The 24112-nt window shown below is 41.3% G+C and overlaps 1 long non-coding RNA gene across 2 annotated transcripts in view; it reads left to right on the top strand.

Moving 5' to 3' along the window:
• Positions 1-24112, top strand: part of LOC134298787 (uncharacterized) — a 192483-nt gene that overhangs the window by 151317 nt on the left and 17054 nt on the right. Inside the window, exons 5-8 of one of the 2 annotated variants that reach the window (XR_010005868.1) lie at positions 3210-3432; positions 3846-3951; positions 5568-5613; positions 8354-24112. The exon at positions 8354-24112 is cut by the window's right edge and continues 17054 nt beyond it. This is a non-coding gene — a long non-coding RNA (uncharacterized LOC134298787). The remainder of the gene's footprint in view (positions 1-3209; positions 3433-3845; positions 3952-5567; positions 5614-8353) is intronic. The other variant, XR_010005869.1, reaches the window with a different exon arrangement.

Below are 24112 nucleotides of genomic sequence, written 5' to 3'. Positions count from 1 at the left end.
CCAAAATACTTCAGCTTTGCCTCCAATATCCTTCCCTCCAGTGAGCAGCCGGGCATTATTTCCTGGAGGATGGACTGGTTGGATCTTCTTGTGGTCCAAGGCACTCTCAGGATTTTCCTCCAGCACCAGAGTTCAAAAGTGTCTATCTTCTTTCACTCAGCCTTCCTTATGGTCCAGCTCTCGCATCCATAGGTTACTATGGGGAATACCATTGCTTTGACTATGCGGACCTTCGTTGCCAGTGTGATGTCTCTGCTCTTCACTATTTTGTCAAGGTTGGCCATTGCTCTCCTCCTAAGAAGTAAACATCTTCTGATTTCCTGGCTGCCAATGTGACAAAGATATTTGTTTTTGTCGGATGCAGGGGGGAAAAGCTCATTCGAAAAGGTACCCATCTTTGGAAGCGGCACTCAAAAACGAAAACGGGGCCATATGAATGAAACAAACAAACTGATAATGATCCTATACAAATGAATGACTAATAAATATAAAAGCCTGCTATCTGGCATTGCTTCTGAGTATGTTTATGACTCAAATGAAATCTTGCTACGTGAATTCAGGTTGATTCTAACCTATGGTAAGATTGCTCCTGGGAAGGTTTGCTTTTAGGACTCTCTCTCTCCCCCCCCCCCCTCCTTCTCTCTCTCTCTCTCTCTCTCTCTCTCTCTCTCTCTCTCTCTCTCTCTCTCTCTCTCTCTCTCTCTCATATATATATATTATCATTTGGAATCATTCAGTGAAGGTGAGAGATAAAAGGAAGTACTTCTTCCCACAGCATGGAGTTAAATGATGCAATTTGCTTCCACAGGATGTAATAATGGCTGCTGGCCAGGGGCTTTAAAAAAGAGGATTAGGGAAACATGTGGAGGATAACACTGGTGTTTCATATACACTACAGCCTGAAGTTAATTCTATCCACAATATTTGTCATAATTTTGCACAGAGCATTTTGTACAGGGACCTATGAACAAGCAAAGGTGTCACTATTGCAGCCATCCACATGGAAAATTTCAGATTTTGGAGCATTTTAGATTTCAGAATTACAGATAAAGTATGCTCAACCTCTACAATGCTGGACTAAACAGGCTTTCAAATTGCTTCAGGAGAGCACAGCTTTCTGTTCATAACCTAAGGTGGACAAAGCGTGACCCACAGGTTGCACAGCCCCTGGACCCCGTTTTTGTGGCTCCTGAGTCCCCCTTTTACAAAATTGCCACAATTTCATGCTATGTTTTGGACCCCAAGCTATGCAGAAAGCCAGAGTTTGTTTATTTTCATGGTTTCCTCCTTTCTGTTGGAGCCAGAGCTTGTTTATTTTCATGGTTTCCTCCTTTCTGTTGAAATTGTCCACATGTTTGTGGATTCCAATGGCTTCTCTGTGTAGTCTGACATGGTGGTTAGAGTGGTCCAGCATTTCTGTGTTCTCCAATAATATGCTCCATCCAGGTTGGTTCATCAAGTGCTCTGCTATGACTGACTTCTCTGGGTGGATTAGTCTGCTGTAGTTCCTTTCATGTTCCTTGATTTGTGTTTTGTCAATGCTGCCTTTGGTGATCCCTATGTAGACTTGTCCACAGCTGCATGGTATACGGTAGACTTCTGCAGAGGTGAGAGGATCCCTCTTGTCCTTTACTGAACTTAGCATTTGTTGGATTTTCTTAGTAGGTCTGTAGGTAGTTTTTATAGGTTGTGTTTCTTCATCAGCTTTCCTATGTGGTCAGTGGTTCCCTTGATATATGGTAAGAACACATTTCCTCTGGGTGAATCTTTGTCTTTACTCTCGTAACTTGTTCTTGGCCTTGCAGCTCTACTATATCTATCCTACTATAGCTGTGTATGCCTGACCTATGAACATAAACCTTTAACTTTGGCCACTAACATAGGAAATAAAAGAAAAGGAAAAGCTGTTAAAAGAAAGAATTGCCCTTGGATGCATTTTGGAAGAAGTGTTCCAAGTGCTCTAGAGGGATGGAAGTGTCTTATTTTATCTTTTTTGCTTAAGCAAGGCTGTCTTGACCTAGTTGTTTCATTTCACATGAATGAAAGGTTTGCTGAAACTCACTGAACTTATTTTAGGTTTATGAACCTACCTCTATTCTTTCTGTGCTATTTCTGCCTCTAATGCCAAAGTTACTGACAAAGACATAATGCCCAAGAATATACTGCAGTGTATCTGTACTATCCTCAGGTAGCTCCATTTTCCTCTACAAGTCCAATGACTGCGGATCAGTGGGATCTGACCAGGACGAATTGACCCCTTGTTTGCATTCAGTCACCCACCTTTGTCTTAAAACTTGCCATCTGCTTGCATGAATGTGGCAGTAGTAGTGGCACCTCGAGCTCTGCTCTTTGGTTGCCTTTGTGTGCCAGCCAGCTACCTGAATGGCTGTTGTGCCAGGCTTTTGAAAGAACAATACCTTGTTATAAAGGAACTGGACCAAGCACTTTCCCTGCCAAGAATGAAAGGGGAGAGCGTGGCTTTCCCTTTGTTCCAGGTGCTGCTTCAAGTCAGCTGAGCAACAGACAGCTTGGCAGTCCTCACAATGCTGTATTTGTGGGCAACATATGTTTGCTAGCAGAGGCTTGCAGCCAGAGATTCCTATCAGTGCGTTTTTGTGTGTGTATAGGAAACCCAGACCTCCTCGTCCCCTCTTTGCACCCCTTTCCACCAATGCCATGCTGCTGTGAGGACTGGACGGCGCCAAGAGCCACCCACCAAGCCCAAACCAGTTTGCCAGTCCTTTGTGGCAGCCCATGAAGGGGATCAACAAATATGCTGGTTTTGCTTCTCACCCAGAAATGCAAAAACTGGGGCAGGAGGTGAAGGGAGAGAAGTGTTTGCAAGCGCCTGGCACATGGCAATGCAAAAGGTTGACTTTGTGGGTCACAAGTTGTGCCAGGATGCCTTTGGCCCTGTATGGGATTTTTTCCATACCAGCTTAGGGTCTTTTTGGACCTACATCTCTCGTTTTCTCTAGGGACATCCTCTTGAAGGAATAAACAACCAACAAATGTAGGCTATTACTTATACATACATATGCACCTACAGTGGGCCCTTGGTAACCACTGGGTTATGATTCTAGGACCCCATGTCAGTACCAAAATCTGTGGATGCTCAAGTCCCATTATATACAGTGGTAGAATAAAACAGTGTTCCTTATATATAAAATGACAAAATCAGGCTCTATTTTTTGGTTTTTGGTTTTCAGATTGTGGATGGTAGATATAGAATCCATGGATTCGAAGGACCAACTGCTCATCTAAATCATAGGTGGATTGGAGACCAATTTCCCCACAACTCTCTTGCAGGTTGTTCCCATACAAATATCTCCATTTTCTTCTCCATTTCCTCGTGAAATTGTCACTGGAAGAAATACTTCGTGATACTTCAGTTTTGAGAAGGACCACAGAGAAAAATGGATGCTTTTGCAGGTAGGATTGTGGTCTGCTTGTAGGGGGTACCTTTGTGTATTTTTGATACAGTTTAGGTAAAACTGGGGAAAATGATTTTAGGAGACATTGTAGGACTTTGATAGACTGATAGAGAGCTTCAAGGGCTACAGTATGTCCATGCCTGACACGGATGGATGATGAAGCAGTTCCAATACATGCAATCCCTTTGGGCATTGTATCCTTGTCCATAGGATAGCAGGTCCATTGAAGGAAAGGGTTGGGAGATTTAGGGTTGAAAAGAGAGGGTGATCCTTGTTGAATGCTTTCTAAATATGATTTGAGGACTTAATCTTCTCTCTCTCTCTCTCTCTCTCTCTCTCTCTCTCTCTCTCTCTCTCTCTCTCTCTCTCTCTCCTCCCCCCCCCCCCCCTTTTACCCCTTTGCTTTAGCAGATTTCTGGATGAATTGGATCTTTGAGTGCAACCTCACTAGATAAGTATTACAAGTCCTTCATACTGGAGCTAATATTGGCAGGCTTCTCTGGAGCAATAGAACTGGGTTTGTTTATTTACTGTACGTTTTTGTGTCCACCACCACCCCACAAATATTTCACATATTTGTCCATGGTAGAGCATATGAATGTTCCTGGCTTTTTCAATTGGAAGGATCAAAGAGCAGATAGATCATGAGAAATAAAGGCTTTTTTGCCTGAGTCCTTGGACTACATCTTCCAGCCAATCTTGGGGGAGAAGTACAAATAATCTATCCTGAAAGAAAGCATAGAAATATTTTTTTCTTTCTCATGCTTATTGCTTTCCCCTCATTTCCAAAGTATAAATTCCAGTTTTGCAATCTAATCTATTTATAGTTTGACTCCAAAGCAAGCCCAGTGTGTTTCATTTATGCACTCCTGGATATGTTTAGGATATCAAAACAGACCCTAGCTCAGTATGTTTCCAGTATGTATTCAATATGACATTGCAATGACATTAAAGCCCTAAATTTTTTTTGGACCTCAATCCTTGAGGATGTCACCCATGGTATAATATGCTTATCCAAGAATTGAGGTCTGCTGGGGGGACCTTCCTCTGTGTCCCACCATTGAAATCAATATACTGTGTTTGGATATGGGAGAGGGTCTTCTCAGCTGGTGCACCCCAACTGTGGGTGGCCTTCTCCTTGGAGGCCTTTTTGACTTCAATGCACATTTCATTTTTTGACACTTGACTTTTCATTAAAGCCTTTGAGCCTCATTTTTCCAAATACTGATGTCAAAAAACCTTTTTAAGTCTTGTTATTAACTCATTAGTGTTTAACATTTTTTTATACCAGAAGTGGGTTGGCCAATTCCTAACTTTAATATACATTTAGAACCTAGGCATTGCTTTTGTTCAATATGGTTATTGAGAGCTACAGTAAAGTAATGCTGATGATGTTCTCAAACTATATGCAGTAGACATTTTGCCATGTTTATGGTTATCAATCAGTCACAAAAAAATCTCTTAGCATGGGTTGAGAAAGATCTTCTTGCCCTATCCTTAGACAGTAGAAAGCAATTGTCAGTCAGAGACAATCACCTTGGACTAAATTGGGGTGGCCAAAGGGCCACGTGCATCCTTCTTGGGGGTCCACATGATCAAAAGTACTTGATCTCCAAAAGACCATATAGAGCAGTGTTTCTCAAAGCTCTGGTCTTCCAGGTGTTTGGGACTTCAGTTTCCTGAATCCCTGATCATAGGCCAAAGCAGTTGAGGTTTCTGGGAGTTAAAGTCCAAAAGACCTGAAGAACTAGAGTTTAGGAATCACGGCTCTGGAGGGAATGAATAGCATTTTCATGATATTTTTTGAAATGCCCCATCCACTATTGCCAAAAAAAGTAACTTTCCCAAGGTTTGGTTTTCTCTTGATGCCTTTACATTCTGACAAAGCCACTGCAACTGATAACAATGGCTCTTGTTTTTAATCTAAACTGTAGATTGAACTGAGCTTTTAAAACGATGGCACCATTTGGCCAGTGACTCTTGGAAACAGGATGCTGAGTGTAGATGACCTTTGGTTTTTTATCTCACTGGACCTTTTCTTATAAGATTTACAGAAGCTAGAGACATTGATTCCGTTGTTCCTCCTTATCTATACAGTTAGTGGCTTTCCTCTCTTTTCTTTCTTTTCCATAGCCTGATGCCCTTGGTTTCACTGAAGTCTGACTTGGGAACCCACCAGGTAAGGAAACTTACATCTCTGGCTGAGAAGGCTAAGGACTTTTTTAAACCGTAAACACCACAATTCCACAGCATTGAGTCTTGGCACTTAAAGTAGTGTCAAACTTCAAAAAGTCTACAATGAATGTGCACGCCTGTCCTTTAAACATGGGTGCCTCTCTGGAAATTATTTCTAAAGTCAGCATGGTGCAGCAACCTGCAGAGGTTTCAACTACAGCATCCATGGCTGGTTGTCCAGCATATAGAGGAAGCACTAAGTTAAGGAAATCAACAATATGACCTCAGATAAATTTCCCAGGCCAGCATGGAGACGGCAGGTATGGTTTGACTCTTCCCATGTGCCTTGCCCAATGCCCAGTTATGTGGATGGATTTTACATGCGTATTTATTTTTATTCTTGCCTTTCTCTCAAAGCTGGTACTCAGGGTGACTCACTGCAAGATGAAAAACATAAAAGTAAATAGGAACAGTTGTCTGATATATTTATATCTATTTAATCTAGTAAATGTAATATTGAAATCTAGCCTAGCTCCCTCTGAAAATTGGCAATTAATGGCTACCATTCTCTAAAAGACTATTTTGCTGGAGAGGTAGATATCCAACCGCTACCAGAAGTCCAAGACTGTTCTGTGCACATTGATTATAGTTTGTTATATGGATCATTCATTTTTATTGTATGTAAATTTTATATAATTATACGCACGTACACCCAGTTGGCCCTTCTTATTCATGAAATCTGCATCGAGGGTCCACTAATGGAGGGCTTGTAAATGTTTTTAAAAATCCAAAAAGCAAACTTTGATTTTGCTAATTTTGTATAAGGTACACCATTTTATGACAACATTTTATATAAGGGAACTTGAGCATCCATGTTGGTAGCGGGTCCCCATGTTTCCCTTTCCCAGAGCCCAAGGCTGGCTTTAGGAGAGAGTTCATAGCAGTGGAAATGTTTGGTACTCCCCAATCCTGAAGTTCAAGACTACTGTGTGCACATTGTTTTGGAAGCATTAGGTTTCAAGAGGAATTAATAGTAGTAGCCATTTTTGGTGCTCCCCTCTCCCGAAAGCTGAGACTCTTGTGTGCAAAGTGCTGCAGCAGTCTTGAACTTTGGAAGCAGGGTTGGTGGTGGCAGCAGTAGCAAATTTTTGTGCTTCCCACTCCTGAAGCTCAAGGCTGTCGTGTGCACATTGATGTTGCTCTCTTGGGCTTCGAGAGGGGGTTGACAGTGATGGAATATTTTGGTATTCATTCTTCCTGAAACTTGATGGGTATTCCTTCTCACTGAAGCCCAAGGCTGTTGGGTGCACATTGATGTGCCATCCTTGAGCTTTCTGAGAGATGCTGTGACTAATGTGGAGCCACCAGATGTGAATTCTTCATGTTCTACCCCAGGTCGCCTTGCCCATCCCTCCGCTTCTTCCCATTGAATTCACCAGTTTTTCAGCTCCATGGGGTTCCTGTATCCCTAACGGACGTGAATGTGATGTGTCTTGTCCTGTTTTTTCATTCTTTCTTTTCCCCCTTTCCTTCTTCCATTGAATGTTTATCATTTTTGTTGTATTTGGAAACATTCTCAATAATAAAACGACATGGGTGGAAGTAGTCTTCTCAGTTACTAAAACTGCAACAGAAAACCCACCTTTCCCCTTCTTATTTTTTTTTCACTCAGTGTTGAAGCAGGGACTACTTGCAGTTCACCGTTTTAACCCACAAGGCATATATTTAGATGCTAGCTTACTAAGAACAAGCCATTGGTTTGGAAACCCCCTTTAATTAGCTGCCACAAATTTGCAAGAGGGTGATAAGCCTGAGTGACAGATTTGAATATCACGACTTCACAAAGGTGCTGCTGCGGGTCCATATCAGGGTTGCAGCGTCAGAGCTTGCAAAGGTCCAGTAGTAGTGAAGAATGCTTTGAGAGGTGGGAAACATCAAGGTTGGGTTTTCCAGTGCTCATACTGAAGATTCATCCCACTCAACAATGACTAAAAAATTTCCTTGCACATCATATTGTTATTACTATTACTGCTATTATGGACTACTGTTTTGCTTAGTTGTGATGTGGAGCAGAGCCTTTTTTCTGGTGATGGCCATCATGTAGGATGATCTCTCTCTATTGAGATAAGTGTGTGAAATATATAATGCTTTGGTCTCTTGTATGATTTGTATCATATAAGATGAAGGAGCCATTGCATTTTAAACGGGCCCAATAAAGGAAAACCAACATGGTTTATTACAGTGGTTCTCAACCTGTGGGTCCCCAGGTGTTTTGGTCTACAACTCCCAGAAATCCCAGCCAGTTTACCAGCTGTTAGGATTTCTGGGAGTTGAAGACCAAACCATCTGGAGACCCACAGGCTGAGGACCACTGGTTTAGTGGTTTGATTGTTGGATCTGACTACAGAGACCAGGGCTTGAATCGCTGCTTAGACATGGCAACACACTGGGTGAGTCACATTCTCTCAACCTCTGAGGAAGGAAGTCAAAGGAAAATCCCCTCTGAATAAAACTTGCTAATTAAATCCCACAGTAGGTTTGCCTTAGAATTGAAAAGGCAAACAATGACATCAACATTGGCCCAATAAAAGTATTGCTGTTTTGTGGAAGTAGGACTTTGTTGTATTATGATGCTGAAAATGTACATAATTCATGCTGCCAAAGATGACGTTGAGTCCTATTTTGGGAAAACTGTGGAATCCAACTGAAATGTATTTATATTTCTATCTTTTTTTTCTTCCCAGCACAGAAACATCTTGACAGAGGGACGCAAGGAACAATTATGCCAGATACAGCTTTCCCCACTATTGCATTCATGTAATGGGGACAGTTATACCTTCCAGAATATTTCCTTGGAGTTAGAAATTATAAATAATACCAGGTCAGTGACTCATTAACCTATTGATTGATTAATGTTTGATTGTCCAGCACAAGTGAAACAACCCGGGGAAAGTTTAAGAAAGAGAAAAAAAACCAGATGAATAAATCGTACTGTTGCTTAATCCTATATCTGGCAGGGCCCAGTTGCAGGCATGGCTGGAAAACTATACAATTATAGCACTTTGATTCAATTTTAACTACCATGGCTGCCTCTTATGGAATTCTGGGATTAGTAGTTCGGGGGGCACCAGCACTCGTTGGTAGAGAAAGCTCAAGACTTTGTAAAACTTCAATGGCCAGTATTCCATGTCATTGAGCCATGGCAGTTCAAGAAGTTTCAAATTACATTAATTCAACAATATAGATTCAGTCTATGGTTTCTAGACTTATACATGAGTATATACAGTAGTCAGGTATACTTAGTTAAGTTGCTTAAGTAGAATTCTAAATAGCTCTCTCTCAAGTACCAATCCCAAGATGCCATAGGATGGAACTGTGGCAGTTCACGTGGATTGATCGTGCTGCATTTTTGTACTGTGGATGGGCCTCCTGTTGTGCGCATCTGAATGGTGACCACTTGATCCAGGGGCAAAACCATAAATCCCAGAATCCCCCAGCTGGGGTCAAACTGACAGGGAAATTCTGGGAATTGTAGTTCATTAGTGTTCCCAAGCTGAGCACTGAATAGGTTTGTATTTCTCAGAATATCCAAGTTGGAATATCCAAGCATTTCAGTTTCTAAGTTTGGAACTAAACTACTTTGGTCACTCTTGTGTAAAGACAAAAGCCCATAGGAAGATGACTGAAATATAACTATTCAGTAATACCACATCCGGCCCTAAATGGATCTTGAGTTATTTCTTTCCTCCCTACTTTGTTGTCAGCTCAGACTACTGAATTTTGGAGCTGCTGTTTGGAGCTGGCATAAGGCCTGTCTTACCATTCACTGGTTGGCATTCCTGGCACAAGGTGAGCCCAACAGCACACCTTAGGCCAGAATGTGAAAATAGCATCCCAAAACTGTAGCTGCTCTGCACTGGTATTTGTTTCCTTTCCTCCAACCCTTCAATATATTTTTGTGTGTGAGGTTTAACTTTGGGATGCATTTTTATATTCCTTCCTGGGAAATCTTATAAAACTTTTGTCTTTTCTGCCATTCATTGATCTTGTGCTATGACAGCAATAGAAATGAAACCTGCATGAAAGAGCTATATCTGATTACATTCAAACATTCAACTCGCCCCTTGTCATTCTTTGTACCTGACTCTTATTCTAATTCAAAGCCTGACCAAATTGCAAAGGCTTAATTTGGAAGATATGGGGTGCATCCACGTTGCATCCAGTTATAAATGTGCAGATGCCATTTCTAACTGCTATGGCTCCATCCTTCAAAAACCTGTGAACTATAGTTTTATCAGGTACCTAGAATTGTTTGTCAGAGATTTTGGGTGCATGTACACTGTAGAGTTAATGATGTTTGACACCATTTGAACGGCCATGTCTCAATCCTGTGGAATATTGGGGGTTGTCATTCGGTGAGGCATCAGCACTCTTTGGCAGAGAAGGGTGAAGATCTTTTAAAACCACAGCTCCCATCAATCCATGGCATTGGGCATGGTAGTTAAACTGGTGTCAAACTGCATTATATCTGCAGTGTAGGTGCTCCCGTTGTCTGTTTGTTCTCATACTGCAATTCAAGAAATTCAGCAGAGTTTTGAAGGACCTCGTTGTTGGGTGCCATCAAGTCATTTCTAACTTACAGCAACCCAAAACTAAACCTCTCTCTGACTTATGGAAAACTCATGGAAACCTCTCTCTGAACAAATATTGCCAGCAAAAAAACCATGATAGCATAGGCCAATTAAAAAAATCACGGGTTTTTCTTGGCAATATTTGTTCAGAGAGAGGTTTCCATAGACTTCCTCTGAGGCCAAGAGACCCAAGGTTACCCAGTGTATTTCCATGACTGAATGGGAATTCGAAACATCAGCTGCATCTATACTTACAATTAATGCAGTTTGACACCACTTTAACCGCCAGGGCTCAGTGCTATAGAATCCTGGGATTTTAGTTTTACAGTGTCTTTAGTCTCTTCTACCAAAGTGTACTGGTACTTCACCAAACTACCAATCCCCTGAACAGAAGTATTTGCAGTGGCAAACTATGATGGGAACTCTTAATAAATATGGAAAAGTATTTTTTGGAACTAGAACTCCTTGTGTTGCCCCCCATAGTACCAACCTTCCTTGGGCAGGAGGAATGTAGATTGTGGTTTGGGGCAAAGATCCTACATCAAAGAGGGCTGTCCCTTTGGGAGAGTTACATTTGGGGGGAAACACACGAGTAAGGGACTGTCCCCTTGCTGTGCAGAAAAGAAGCCGATTGTTAATAACTGCTTGCCAGAATAATGAAATATTTATAATACTCTTTTCTTCTTTTGACTGTTCTATTTCAGGATGGATCTGTAAGAAGATTTATTGAAAAACAAAACCTTTTTGAAAAAAGATAAAGATGATTTGACTGTTACTGGATTTGCCTATTAGTAGATTAGCAGTAATTGAAATAAGTGTGTAGTAGGGGAAACTAGAGATATTTAGATAATATTGTTATATATAATAATTGATACACAGTGCTTCTTTTTCGTCATCATCCTTATATTCAGTATGGAAGATATTTAGAAGTATCCATTGTAGAAAATGTAGGTTTTTTTCTCTTTCTGGTTCGTTAGTTTATTGTACTTTCTTTTAAAAAATAATGGAAATATAGAGTGAAAAGATATGGGCCTATTTATAATTTTCAGTAGTTAAAAAGAATTTAAGTTTTGTGGGCAAAGGGAGAGAGATGATTGGACTCACGGAATAGTCATAACAGTGGTTCAGGGCAGAGGAAGATAAGGTAAGATAGGACAGGATCATGGGGAAAGAGCCTCAATTGGGTGTTGGTTGTTCCTAAACTGTACTTTGTTCTGAATAAACTGGTTGGCTGCAGTAGTAGCCCCTGCCCTGGATTGAGAATGCTGCTGCTTAAGGCTAGGTTGCACCTGTTCTGGACTTGAACCTGTATGAGCATGATGCTGCTCCAATGTCAAAGAGACCTGGTTAGATGAGGCTAGGAGGCTGGTTAATCTCTTTGATTTGCACACCAGGTTTCTCTGTGTTGCAGCAGATGAGATTAAGAGATGGGGAGATACAATGGTTTAGTGCAGGGGTCCTTAAACTTTTTAAGCCGAGGGCCGGTCCACAATCCTTCAGACTGTTGAGGGGCCGGATTATCATTTGAAAAAAATACAAACAAATTCCGATGCACACTGCATATGTCTTATTTGTAGTGCAAAAACAACAACAACAACAATGAAAGAACAAAACAATATTTAAAAATAAAATTTTTTAACCAACATACATTTTTCAGGATTTCAATGGGAAGTGTGGTCCTGCTTCTGGCCAATGAGATAGTCAAGTTAATTAGGGTTGTTGTTGTTGTTGTTGTTGTTGTTATGTGCCTTCAAGTCATTTCAGACTTTGGGTGAGCCTAAGTCTAAAATTTATTTATTTATTTGCTATATTTATTTACTACATTTGTATCACACCCTTCTCACCTCAAAGGGGACTCAGAGTGGCTTACAAATTATATGTACATACAATATATTATATTATTAGCATAGCACAATATTAGCATTATATATTACTATATTGAACTATACCACTATAGTAAAGGTAAAGGTTTCCCCTGATGTTAAGTCCAGTCATGTCTGACTCTGAGGGTTGGTGCTCATCTCCATTTCTAAGCCGAAGAGCCGGTGTTGTCCATAGACACCTCCAAGGTCATGTGGCCGGCATGACTGCATGGAGCACTGTTACCTTCCCGCCGGAGCGGTACCTATTGATCTACTCACATTTGCATGTTTTCCAACTGCTAGGCTGGCAGGAGATACCACTATACTCTAATATTATTAGTAATATTATATGTAATATAGAATATATCATTAATATTATTATATGGTATTATTATTAGTGTTATATTGCATTACATTATAATATTATTATCAATATTATATGTATATATATTATATTATAAAACTGAGGGCGGGGGCCAGGTAAATGACCTCGGAGGGCCGCATCTGGCCCCCGGGCCTTAGTTTGGGGACCCCTGGTTTAGTGATTCCATCTCCTTGACTATCCCACAATCTGTAGGATTTGAGTGTATTTAAAGATCGAAGAGCCATTGAATCCTCACTTGGATGTGAAAACCCACTGGGTGAGATCACAGGATCTCAGCATGTGATAGGTTGGTTTAGAGCAGGCATGGCCAAACTTTGGCCCTCCAGTTATTTTGGACTTAAACTCCCATAATTCCTAACAGCTGGTAGTGGGAGTTGAAATCTAAAACACCTGGAGGAATGATGTTTGCTCATGCCTGCAACAACATCAACAATGATTTAAAGCTGGGTGGTCAGGACAGATTGGACAATGCGGTTGCTGTTGCCCGTTTTTGGTCTAAAACTATTTAGTTGCTTGTGATTTCCTTTTTTTCATCATTTTAAAATTTATTTGTTATGCAATGCTTTTGACACGAAATAAATAAAGGTCAACCCTGAATAGTACTTGGATGGTAAACTGACAATGATTAGGTTTTGTAAGCTATATTTGAGAGCAATGCAAAACTATGTCTTTAGTCTTCTTTGCCTAAGGAAACCCTATGAAAATCATGATGTTGCCATAAATTAACAGGCATATTTAAGTCTCACACACACACAGACACAAAAAAGTTTGTGATGGCATTGGTTTTCACAGAAGCTCCCCTTCCTCAAATGCCTAGGCTGTTATCGTTAGGTTGAGATATACGGAGGGGCGGAACTGTGAGTAGCGAGGTCAGGCGGAAACGGAATGCAAAAAAGTATAGATAATGTCAAATCAATATGAGCTTGGATAGATGTAAAGCCCGTACAGTGGCCTTTTGCAATATCAGCGATAGGAGATAATGCAATCAACTTAAACAACAAAGAGTCAGTCTTTAAGGTGGCACAAGACTGTAGTTATTTTTACTGTCGTGAAATAACAGAGCCAGCCTTCTGGCAATCATTAAACATCAGTTTACTCATGCTGAGTCATTGAATATCTGCAGCGGGGACAGGAAACCATTATCTTTGTTCAGACCGAAGTAATTAGAACTGAATTTTTTCACGAATTGGATTTTAACATTTTCATGCTGAAGCCTCTCTTTCAAATTTCTTTGTTCAAGGATTGCCACCACAAGGTCAATAGCTGGGCCTTTACTTAGTCTGAAATGATCCCCCGCTGTGTTTTTTGAATGTTAAAATCCTAGAGGGATTGTCCTGTTTATCCTATCTGGAATGCAGAAGGGCATTCTAGTACTTGGTGGCTTAGAAAAGCCACCAGATTTCCAGATCTGATCAGTTTGTGACAATTCTTGTACTGTGCGGAAATTCATCCAATGACTTTTGCAGGTGTGCAATGGGATGCTTTCAGTTCAAGCATAACGTTATCTTAGATCTCACTGATTAGCCATTTTGGACCACTGTCAGATGTCGTCAGCCAGCCAACATGGCAACTGAATGTCCTGACTGGAAAATTCTGGGGACTTTATAGTTGGCCTTCCACTTGTGTGAGTCTGATTTTTGTGGATTGGATTTTTTCTAAGTTCTCTGATGCAAGTTTTTGGTCAATTTCTGATGGATGAACCATAGGGCCATGCTGGAAGGCCTGGAGTCATACTGGAGGAGCTGAAGTCATGCTGGACCAGAATCTAGATATCCACCAAAAGTTGATCATGGAGTCATGTTGGAGGCCCTAGGCATGGACAAACTTTAGCCCTCCAGGTGTTTTGGACTTCAACTCACAGAAATCCCAGCCATCTTACCAGCTGTTTAGAATTGTGAGACTTGAAGTCCAAAACAACTGGAGGGCTGAAGTTTGCCCATGCCTGCCCTAAAGTCATGCTGGAAGACTGGAAGTTCACCATAGAATCATGCTGGAAGACCTAGAAATGTTGGAAGATCTAGGGAATATCTCTAGGTCCTTCAGTGTGAATCTATGCTCAGCTTTTGGTGGATATTGTTGTTATTTATACCTCAATTTTCTCTCTGGCTTGAGACCCTTAGAGTGGTGCTGGAAAACCTTCCTAAAGATCCCTAGAGAAGTGTTCTCATGGTCCTATGCCCCTAACCCCAGCAGATGTGGAAGGCTAACTGTCGTCCAAAATAAGCACATATCTCAAGTTCTAGTACAGACAGAAAGATTTAAAGCAAACAGAAGGAGATGTATTGACAATTAAACAGATTACCAAAGCTATTTTGCAGTCATACCATAATATCATGCCAGAGAACCTAGAGATGCTGAGGACCTAAGGAAATCTCTCTAGTGATCTCTAGGTCTTCCAGTGTGATTCTATAGTCAGCCTCCAGTGGATGTTGACCATGATGGAGGGGAACTTAGAGAGTCCTAGAGAGATTTTGCTAGGTCTTCAGCATTTCTAGGTGCTGTTTCCTTAAACCTATAGCACAGGAATGGGCAAACTTTGGCCCTTCGGGAGTTTTTGTACTTCAACTCCTACAATTCCCAACAACTTACTGGCTATTAGGAATTGTGGGAGTTGAAGTCCAAATCACCTGAGGGGCCAAAGTTTGCCCACATCTGCTGTAGCAGATGTGGAGAGCTGACTAGTGCTTTTCCTGTATGGCAGGGGATTGGACTAGTTGACCCATGTGGTTTCTTCCGACTCTGTTATTATATGATTCTATGACTAATCCAAAATAAACAAATCTCCCAAATTCTGGTGCAGATGGTTTGAAAGGTTTGACGCAAACAGGAGGTGATATATTGTAAGGCAACCAAACTAGCAAAGTATCTTTCCAGGAAAATCACACTTTATTATTACCTGTGATTCCTATGCTGATGCTGGCGATCCGCAGTGTTGGATGCCCAATAGCTCTAGCCTGTTATCAGTTGTGGGAGATGTGCTGCAGAATATAGGAAAAAATATTCTTTTAGTGAAGGAATGTGGGGAGCTTATGCTTTCTGAGCCATTCCCCACAGTTCCGCCCTTTGTATGACAAGCATCAACAGAGGATTCAAAGGCACATTGACTGGTGTTTAACTCTGTTTACCGAGTCCTTGGAGGGCATGAGAGGTCATTTTTCTGAAGGCGATGAGGGAGCAGAGGGCAGGCGCATAAAGAGCGAGAGGCCACATGGGCCTGTCACATTCCTTTCATGAAAGGTATCGGCAGTGACGGAAATTTGACAGGAGAATGAAAGAGGGGAGATGGGGGACGGAGAAGCACACTGTCTTTTCATCCTGCTGTGTGTCTTCCTCTCCGCAACCTCCTCCTGCAACAGAGATGGCAGCTGAGAAAGTGAAGTGAATGGGGAGGGAGGGAGGGAGGGAGGGAAATGCAAGACATCTTTTGAATGGCTGCCAAGGTTGATTTAATTAGCTGCATTGAATTCATTAACTTTTTTCCCTCTCTAATGACGTGTCTCTGCTGTGAAGCGCAAATTAGGAGTGGTGAGCCTTGGCGGAGCACGACGCTGACCTGCCAAAAGACCCAGCAAAGCAGAAAGATTGACCTACTTTTTATCAAATCTGAAGGGATCGCCTTTTAAACCTCTCCTTGGATAGACACTAAGCTGCACTTCTTCTCTCCTCCTCCTCTCTCTCTCTTTTTTCTTTTGCTTCTCCACGCAAGGCTTTGCCTCCCTGCTTTTAATCTCTCCACCGCAGCCTCAGGCTAAACCAGAAAATCCGCACCTCTCATCATCAAATGCAGCTAGGTTCCCCACACTGTCTCTCTCTCACACACACACCATGTGGAGCTGACTTCATGCACTGGCTCATTGAGGACCTTTACAAGTCAGCAGGTTGCATTCTGAGCTGACACACTCTATGTGTACCAAGCAGCTACGTTTTTATGGAGATGGATTTTGTTGGGCTCAGATGCACACACAAAATCAACGAGGGCGAATTTCAGATCGGGATTGCCTCAAGAGAGCCCAGCATGGTGTAGTAGTGGCTTGAGCATTAGATGGGGACACTGAGAGATCAGGGTTCAAATACCCACTCAACCATGGGAACCCACTGACCTTGGACATGTCACATTCTGTCAGCCCCAAAGGAATGAAAAGGCAAACCCCATCTGAAAAACCTCTGCAAAGATAAGCTGTGATGGGTTCACCTTTGGGTCACCATAAGAAATGACATGAAGGCACACAGCAATAAAGACAGCATTAAGAATGCGAAAGGCCTTGCTATGTGATAGTGGAGTGGACTGTTGAACTGGGAACTGAGAGATGGCCAGAGTGAGTCCCTACTCACCTGCGAAATCCACTAGGTGACCTTGGGTTGGCTGCTCTTTCTTAGGGTGCATATACACAGTAGAATTAGTGGAGATTGACACCACTTTAAATTCCATGTCTCAGTGCTATAGAATCATGAAATTTCATCATCATAGGTGATCACTCGTGGCCAAGAATGGTTGTTTTCCAAAGGTAGAGTCATGTAGTATAGTGTGAGGAGCCAGCGCTTTTTGGAAAAGAAGACCTTGCAAAACTACACTTCCTTGGATTGCACAACATTAAACAGTGATGCTCAAAGTGACGTCAAACTGTATCAGTTCTGCTGTTGAGCAGCTCTTAGCAGTTTGAATCAATTGTTCCATGTCCTAATCTCTACAGCAGTAGAAAACAAGCTTTTCCCTTGTCCAATATGACATACTTTCAAGTACAGTAGAGTCTCACTTATCCAACACTCGCTTATCCAACGTTCTGGATTATCCAACGCATTTTTGTAGTACGTGTTTTCAATACATCGTGGTATTTTGGTGCTAAATTTGTAAATACAGTAATTAGTACATAGCATTACTGTGTATTGAACTACCTTTTCTGTCTAATTTGTTTTATAACATGATGTTTTGGTGCTTAATTTGTAAAATCATAACCTAATTTAATAGGCTTTTCCTTAATCTCTCCTTATTATCAAACTTATTTGCTTATCCAACGTTCTGCCGGCCCGTTTACGTTGGATAAGCGAGACTCTACTGTATTGTCTTCTCTCAATGGTCTCTTCTCCAAGCTGAATTTATCAGCTCCCTAAGCCACTCCTTAAAGCTTATCATGTTCCCTCTCAATTTTCTCTTCTTGAAGCTAAACGTACCCAGATCTTTAAATTCTCCTCATAGGGCTTGGTTTCCGCAAATTTTCCTAGCTTTTCAATAGCCTTCCTGAGTCATTGTGCCGAAAACTGGACACAATATTCCAGGCAAGGTCTGAGCAAAGCGGAATAGAGTGGCACTATTATTTCCCTCAATCTAGATGTGATACTCCTATTGATGTAGCATTTTTCCTCAGGCAAAACTGGAGTGTGCCATAGAACTATCAACTATTCTCTTTTTTTAAAGCCATCTAAGACAAGGTGTAAACATTTCACTTGGGTGTTTTGCTATGCTGCCTTTTCTCATTCGCAATGAGTATTGGAGTTGCGGGAGGTGTCTTGAAGCTTTGGCTTGCTGTTTTGAGAATTCCACAATACTTTGGGATGGTATTCTGTCTGCATGATCAGTTGTATGTATCTATTAAGATCCCATGGGGCTCAGTTATGTGTCCATCAGAGCCATTTGTGCAGCAGGCAACAAATGGCCAATCATGCAGAGAGGAGTTAGCCTTCTTTTTTTCTCTGTCTTTGTGTCCCAAATTCCTGGTGCACAAAATGGAACAAGAGAGCTATTAATCTGTTCAAGCAAAATAGCCGTATTAGTTCAGTGCCTGCAGAAACAGAAGGCCTTTGGGAAGTAGAAGGAAGACAGAACAACAGTTTTGGTACCAATAAAAAATTACAAACTCCATACACATATTTGACAAGTTCTGTCCAGAACAAACAGAACAATATGGGAACTGTTATTAGTGAAACCTCAGACTTTATTGATTCCATACTTTTATGATGCCCTTTATGAAATGTGTCTACGCATGTGCCTTCAAGTCTTCTATGGAGACCTCATGAATTTCATAGGGTTTTCTTAAATGAGGAATACTCAGAGATGGTTTTGCCAGTTCCTTCCTCTGAAATCTAATCTACAGCACCTGGTATTTGTTGCTGAACTCCCATCCAAGTACTAACCAGGGCTGACAGATCAGATGGGATCTGGTGCCCTTAAGGCAGTGGTTCCCAACTTGTGATCCGTGGACCACCCGTGGTCCACCAGAACTAAAATATGGTCCACGGCCTCACCGTTACTACTGCGGATAATAACACAGCCCAATTAAAAAAAATGTCTTGGTGTCTTTGTTTTTAGGCCTGTTCTTGGGGTTATCAAAGGTGCTGATTCAGAAAATTGCATTGGATAGATCACATCAACTCTAGATTATTAAATATGGTTTACTGTGGGTGAGCAGATGGCGACTACTGGATGGCACATGTTCTGTATCAGAAACTAGAGTTGATGTGGTATATCCAATGCAATCAGCACCCCAAATAACCAAACCGAATCTAAAATTCACCAAAAACTGATTCATAACCCCTTTGGTACTAATGTTGTAGAGTGGTCCTTTGTAAAAGTGGCCCCTGGTCAAAAAAAGGGTTGGGAACCACTGTCTTAAGGTGTTTTTAGCCATCTTGTGTGAAGTAGTACTTCCTTTTGTCTGTCCTAAATAGGTTTGCCAGACTTGAAGAGATCTCCTGTGTCTTTCATAGTTGTATAATTTCCATTTCTGCCCAACCATGAAAGGTACAGGAGTCTCCTCCCGTTTTTAAACTAGCAACTGTAGTTCCAAATGCACTACCAGCCGAGTTTCAAGGGCTAACTCCCAAATTTCTATTTTTCCCCCACAGGGAGGAGCGGATGTATGTGCTTTCTATCTGTCCATCGCTGTAAGCTATTTTAAATAACAACAAAAACAAGATTGTGTTAGGGGTTTTCTTTAAGCCTTAAATTCCCCCCAGATCGTATATACGCAATTGGTCTTCACTACTAGAGTTATTTGCTTTCTCCATTGGAATACCTTGCTTTGGTGATACAAGGACTTCTACTGTATACATCTCTGAAAGTGGGCACCTAACCTCCATAACTGAAGCTCTGTGGAGGACATCATAACTGTGTTCTTTCCTGAACAGCCTCCCTTTCATCTAGCAAGCCTTGCATTCCCCCAGTTTGCATTACCAAAGAAAAGAAGCAAAAGGGAGTTTGGTGTTAATTATATTCCAGAAGGTGACGATGGCTTAGCGAGAGACCTGCCCTTACTGCTGGCTCCAAAGATCTGCCTAACATAAGACTTTCACAGATTCCTCCTAACACAAGTCTTCTTTTCACTTGGGATTTTTTTTTATTGCTTCTAAACACCTCTCCCCCTTCTTATGGGACTACATGGTGCTTCGTTTCAGATGGGCCCCATGAATTAACATATTGTACCTCCTTGCGGCTCAGGTAAATTGCATGCTCAGGTTGACCGCTGCTCAGACACAAAGCATCCTTCACCAGTTTACAGGCCAGACTATAAAATATCGTCAAAGAGCCCTCCACTTGGGAGAAAGGGCATGGAAGAGAAATGCCGTCAACAAAGGCAAGGCTGTCTATAACTCATTTAGGAAACTAGGCCATGCTTCGGAAAAATCAGATTAACACTTGCGTTGGACAGAACGGAGGAATGTCAGTCTTGGAGGATTCGGAACATTGACATAATATTCATGGCAGTTTCATAAAACACTAAAGCCAGAAGAGACCCCCAAGGGCTATATAGACCAACTGGACATGCAGGAAAATGCAGTCAAAGAAGCCCCAGCAGATGGCCATCCAGCTTCTGCTTAAAGACCTCCATAGAAGGAAACTCCACCACATTCCCATGGAGCGTATTTCACGGTTTAACAGCTCTAACAACCAGCAAGTTATTCCTGATATTTAGATGGAATCTCTTTTCCTGCAATTTGAATACATTGCTCCATTCCTAGTCTCTATAGCAGCAGAAAACAAGCTTGCCTCTTCAATGTGACATGCTTTGAAATATTTAAATGTGGCAGTCGTGTCCCCTCGCAGCCTTCTTCTACAAGCTCTAAACTGCTTCTCATAGGGCTTCCAAACCATTGCTTATTTTGTTTGTTATTCTCTAAAACAAGTTCTGACATGTCAATATCCTTCTTGAATTGTGGCTCCCAGACCTGGACACTATAGTCCAGGTGAGGTTTAAGTAAAGCAGAAGAAAATGAGACTGACTTCCCTCGATACTGAAACTATACTTCTAGGGCCTAGAATCATACTGGCTTTTTTAGTTTCTGCATCACATTGTTGACTCATGTACAGCATGTGATCTGCTAAGGCCCCTTCTACACTGCCATATACAATCCAGATTATCTGATGTGAACTGGATTATATGGTAGTGTAGACTCATAATATAGTTCAAAGCAGATAATGTGGATTATCCGCTTTGGTAATCTGGATTATATGGCAGTGTCAAAGGGGCCTAAAATTCCTAAATCCATTTCATGTGTACTTTTGTCAAGCCAGGTATTGCCCATCCTATTTCTGTGCATTTCATTTTTTAAAACCTAAGTAGAGCACCTTGCATTTCTCCCTGTTGTCCTCATGTCTAACCATGTCTAGCCGTCCTGGTGGAGAAAAGGCAAATATATGCTTTGAAAATGGATCAGACTGGGCTATGGGGCTGGCCCCATCATTAGGCAGAATAAGACAGTGATCTAGGCTGGCAGCAACAAAATGTTAGAGGAAAAAACAATATGCCAGGCATCTTGCCTAGTGAGTTTGCTGCCTTCAGGTTTTGGTACAAGTTGCTTTTTGGGTTGCTTGACTGAAAATTGTAGAAGACATTTCAACACTTGTTGCCTGGTTGCATTATAAGCAACAGCTGCTGAAACTGTCTTCCAGCCTTTGACCAACCTTATAGGTTGCATTAAGTAGGATGAGGACTGGAAATGAGGATGCGAGAGAGAACATTTCGGTGTGTCAGCAGGCAAGTGCATCCTTACCCTCCAAAACTCCTGCTATTGGTTCATATGATGGTCCAGGCTGTCTCTAAGGGTGCAGTCACACTGTAGAATCAATGCAGTTTGACACCACTTGAACTGCTAAGAGTTCAGTTCTATGGAATCATTGGAGGTATTATTCATTGGAGGAATATCCAAGGTATTTAGTCCTCACTGTCTCAGCAATGACAGGATAATGTTATAATAGCATTTTTCACAAGGTTTTGTGAACCGCACAGTGTTTTCCAAACCCTGGTTTTCCAGGTGTTTGAGGTTTTAGCTCCCAAGCTCCATGAATTCTCCCCCCTCCTCGTTGTTGTTGTTGTTGTTGTTGTTGTTGTTGTTGTAATGTATTGCTTGTCCCTCTCTTTTTTCTCCTGGGAGCCCAAGTCCAAAACACTAGAGTTTTGAAATCATTAAGTTGGAAACTTCACTTTATTATTTATGAGAAAAGCAGAAATTGGTAACAACAGGTATTTAACATATGAACAGGAAAGCTTTTTATGAGGTTACTGCATTTTTTTTTGGATGTTTTAAAATGTTTTTATACTGGTTTTTATTGTGACTTAAAAAACTGTTTAGGAAGCAGCTTTGGGTCCCACTCTAGAAGAAAGGCAGCATAGAATGCAATTAAAAACGAGCAAGTTAATAAATCCTGCATCAAAATGCCACATTTTGGATGTCAGGTGGTTGGACTGAATAGTCCTAGTGGTCTCTTCCGCCTCTGTGGGTTTATGATCCCTTTTAGCTTTGTGGCTTTTCCGGGCTTTAGCAAAATCTTTGTATGCCCTGAGTTCAGGTGCAACGAGACTATGGAATCAAATTAAGCTTGTGCTAGCAAAATGTGGTCATTGAAAAAAGGGAGGCGATAGAATATTAAAGCCTTCTTCTAAGTTGAATGAAATAATGCAACGGCAGCATTTTCTCTCTTCAGATGCCTTCTACTAAAGACCTTCTGAGAGGGAAAGAGCTTTGGCCAACCCAGGGCAGCCGGCTAAGCTAGAGTCTATGAGTTCAAAGTTAAGAAGGATGCAAGATTTGCAGGAGCAAACACATCTGAGGTTCGGCTGATAAGATAAAGTTCAAAGTCAAAAGAGAAGTTAATTTACTTTTCTCCAGCCCAACTTACAAAAAGGTGTACCCTGAATCTGACAGTTTCTTCCAAGTGCTTATAAGCATTTTTCACATATGCCAGAATTATTCCTGTGAAGGGACGCATCTACACTGTCGAATTAATTGAGTTTGACGCCACTTGAGTGTGCCTCACCAAGTTGCAACTCCCATGCTTGCATAGCTTTGAATTGTGGCAGCTAAAGTGGTTTCAAACTGGTTTTCAACAGAAGTGTTCCAGCAGGAGTGTATCACCTTTTCCTTCAAATCTGTTTCCAACATCCCAAATCTTAAAACCGCTCCTTCTTTTTCCTTTGATATTTATTATACTTTTCTGACAATTTCATACTAGACTTGCAGTGACCAACCCAAATGTACTAAGAGCATATATATTTGCTTTTCTACACATTTGAAATGTGCAAGGAGGAAAAGAAACGTTGGTTTTTTCATCATCCCATCAGTTACTACATTTGCCTTTTCCTGTATCATATTTACACAAGTTGTTTGTTCATTAGAATTGCATTGCTTTGTCTTTCTATTTAATTCATGATTGCATTTCATTTAAATGTTTCATTTCCTTATTTGTGACCTGCAGCTTTTACGTTTTCCCATGAATTGGCATGAGAGTGTCACGGTCTTTCTTACAGAAGCAAGTGACCTGAACATCAGACAAACAAGGAAGTATAAAAGCAATTTCTGAAAAGACATAATGACGGGATTAAGTAATATTTCCCTCCATTTGCTATGTTCACCGGTGTGTGACCATCTCGGATGTAGTCAATGTTTATATGTATGTATGTATGTATCAGTGAGAGAGAAAGTTGCAGGCAAAATGATTATTCCGGCCCTCCCCATTACATTTTCTTCCACTCCCTAAATATATAGCACTTACAACTTCATCTGAACATTTAGTAATACAGTAGAGGCACCCAAAGAAAAAAGGTAGACGAATTCAGCAAGATAATAAAAACACCAAAGTGAGCCCCTAGCATTGAGCCATAGCATTAAATTGGTGTCAAACTGCATTAATTCTACAGTGCAGATGCATCTCAAGAGCATCCTTCAGTTTGTCAGCTTTTTTCATCACGTTCCCAAAGTAACTCTCCTTGCTGTTATTATTTGAGGCTTCTATGTGGAAAGATGATCTATCAACATGTTGGACACATTTGCTTAAATGCCTCTTAGTTGAAATTTGGGCAGCTTAAAATGCCACCCTGTCTTTTCCTGCCCTCTCTGCTCTCCTTACCTTTAAATGACCTATTCTGTCTGTTGAGGGGAAATTAATGGCTCCAAAGGAGCAAAGACTGGACAGATGACATTTGGAACTCATTCATGACTAGGAATGATTGACTTCCATTTGTTTCACTTGCCGTTAGTTGCAAAATAAATGCCTGCTCCTGTCCTGGTGCAGTCAGTGTCAGCCGTGACTGAGCCCCTTGAAACCAATGCATCAATGCGAGGTGTGTTTAAAGGCCAAGCTAGTCAAAATGGGAAAGCACAACGCCAGAAGCACAAAGAAATGCAAAAAGGTAG

This window comes from Anolis carolinensis, chromosome 4, assembly GCF_035594765.1.
Source record: "Anolis carolinensis isolate JA03-04 chromosome 4, rAnoCar3.1.pri, whole genome shotgun sequence".
In the NCBI taxonomy this organism is placed as follows: Eukaryota; Metazoa; Chordata; class Lepidosauria; order Squamata; family Dactyloidae; genus Anolis; species Anolis carolinensis.
This window is presented reverse-complemented; position numbering and strand designations above follow the sequence as displayed.